The sequence below is a fragment of the Nycticebus coucang genome, chromosome 8, assembly GCF_027406575.1.
Source record: "Nycticebus coucang isolate mNycCou1 chromosome 8, mNycCou1.pri, whole genome shotgun sequence".
NCBI lineage: Eukaryota > Metazoa > Chordata > Mammalia > Primates > Lorisidae > Nycticebus > Nycticebus coucang.
The window spans coordinates 70,913,101-70,915,361 of NC_069787.1; the positions used below are offsets into that span (position 1 = coordinate 70,913,101).

Sequence of the window (2,261 nt, forward strand, 5' to 3'; positions counted from 1 at the left end):
TTTCTTAGAAAAAAAAAAAAAAGTTGTATTTATCTGGATAGATTTGAAGAACATTCTCCGAAGTATCTCAAGAAAGGAAAAAGCAAGCATCCCACATAGTCAGTACTAATCTGAAAATAGTAGCAACACGACTAAATACAAGAAGAAGGGAGGGGGTTCGATTAGTTCCCACCTGTGGGGTACAATGTAGGTGTATACGGCACACTTCCTGGACGAAGGACTCAATTACAACTTAGACTTTAGACTTTACCTGGACAAATGCAAATAATTTAACCTAATCATATGTACCCTCATATTAGCCCGTAGTAAAAAAAATAATAATAATTTTTATTTAGTATTTCCCTAATATATTTTAGAATCCAGTGCATCAGTGAGCACTGAAACCTAAGGCACAAGACAAACACAGCCCTTGGTCAGCAGGCCAGTGTGATACGCCCATGAGATTTAAGAAATGTAGCCAAGGGAACGCTGGAAAGATGGCGGAGCATGAGGAAAGAAAAAAGATACCTTTGGTCCCAGAAAATCTACTGAAAAAGAGGAAGGCTTATCAAGCCCTCAAAGCCACCCAGGCAAAGCAGGCACTTTTGGCAAAGAAGGAGCAGAGAAAAGGAAAAGAGCTCAGTTTTAAGCGACTAGAATCATTTCTGCATGATTCCTGGCGACAGCAGCGTGACACGGTGCGTGTCAGACGACTAGAAGTGAAATCTCATGCCTTGGAATTACCAGATAAACATTCCCTAGCCTTTGTTGTACGCATCCAAAGGATTAATGGAGTGAGTTTACTGGTGCAGAAGACCATTACAAGACTTCACCTAAAAAAAATTTTCAGTGGTGTCTTTGTTAGAGTCACCCCTCAGAGTCTGAAAATGCTACGTATAGTGGAACCTTATGTGACCTGGGGATTTCCAAATCTGAAATCTGTCCGGGAACTCATCTTGAAACGTGGACAAGCCAAGGTCAAGAATAAGACCATTCCTCTGACAGATAACACAGTCATCGAGGAGCACCTAGGAAGGTTTGGTGTCATTTGCTTGGAAGACCTCATTCATGAAATTGCCTTCCCGGGGAAATATTTCCAGGAGATCTCAAGGTTTTTATGTCCTTTCCAACTCTCAGTGGCCCGTCATGAATAAAGTGGGCTTCTTCAAAGAGATCGGCTCACCTGGCTATCGGGGTGAGAGCATCAATCAGCTCATCCGCCAGTTGAACTAGTCCCCGAATATCTGAAACCATGGTGCACTGGAAGCATGTATTTTTGGTTTTTGGAATTATTACCAAATATCTTCAGAGAAGATGATTTCTGCTCTGTCTTCAAAAACAAAGGGAAGGGTCAGGGAAAATATAGTAGGTTACGCTTGTGTCAGGAACCTCTCATAACAGTCCACTCCCAAGGAAAAATTCCAGTGTTTTCCGCTTCAGCTACTGCCACCTCTGAATTTAGCACATGCCATGGAGAAAGAAGTCCTGCTTTGTCAGATCTTGTATCATGGGGTTTAATTTGGGTGAATGAATGATCCAAGCATGGACACAAGGATCCCTAAGATTCCCGCAACAATAGACCAAGCTCTGGGGCATAAAAAAAAAAGAAAGAAAGAAAGAAAGAAATGTAGCTAAACAGTGGCGTGCCATCCAGATATGACCCTGCAAGACTGGACCTTGATTTTTTTCTTTTTAGGGGGTGTTTTTCTGTGTTTTACTTTCTCATTATACTGTGTTGCGTTTTTCCTACTGAAGGTAACATAAGTACGTGATAGAAAAAAGAGACAGGGACAAGAAGAAGAAAGAAATAGAGAAACACATTTTTAAAAGTAGCTGCAACCAAAAAATAGCCGGGCCTTGTGGCAGGCGCCTGTAGTCCCAGTTGCTCAGGAGGCTGAGGCAGGAGAATCGCGGAAGCCCAAGAGCTGGAGGTTGCTGTGAGTCCTGTGACATCGCGGCACCCTACCGAGGGCAGTAAAGTAAGACTCTGTCTCTACAAAAAAAAAAAAATTAAATTAAAATAAATAAATAAAAGTAGCAATATGTATGGCTCTTGGAGTTAGTGGATCTGGGTTCATTTTAGGGATCTTCTTGATGGTTTCCATGTAAACTTGAGTAAAACGCTTGACTTAACCTATTTTTTCTTCTGTAAAACATAGATAACCATGCCATATCAGAAAATGCTTTTTAGAATTAAGAAAAATAGGGCAGTGCCTGTGGCTCAAGGAGTAGGGCGCCAGTCCCATATGCCGGAGGTGGCGGGTTCAAACCCAGCCCTGGCC

General features: G+C 42.0%; 1 pseudogene across 1 annotated transcript; it reads left to right on the forward strand.

Annotated features, from left to right (window-relative positions):
• Positions 1-472: 472 nt before the first annotated feature.
• LOC128591860 (60S ribosomal protein L7-like 1) lies at positions 473-1,278 on the forward strand (annotated as a pseudogene). Its single transcript, XR_008381681.1, has one exon. The product of XR_008381681.1 is annotated as a 60S ribosomal protein L7-like 1 (transcript).
• The last annotated feature ends 983 nt before the right edge of the window (positions 1,279-2,261 follow it).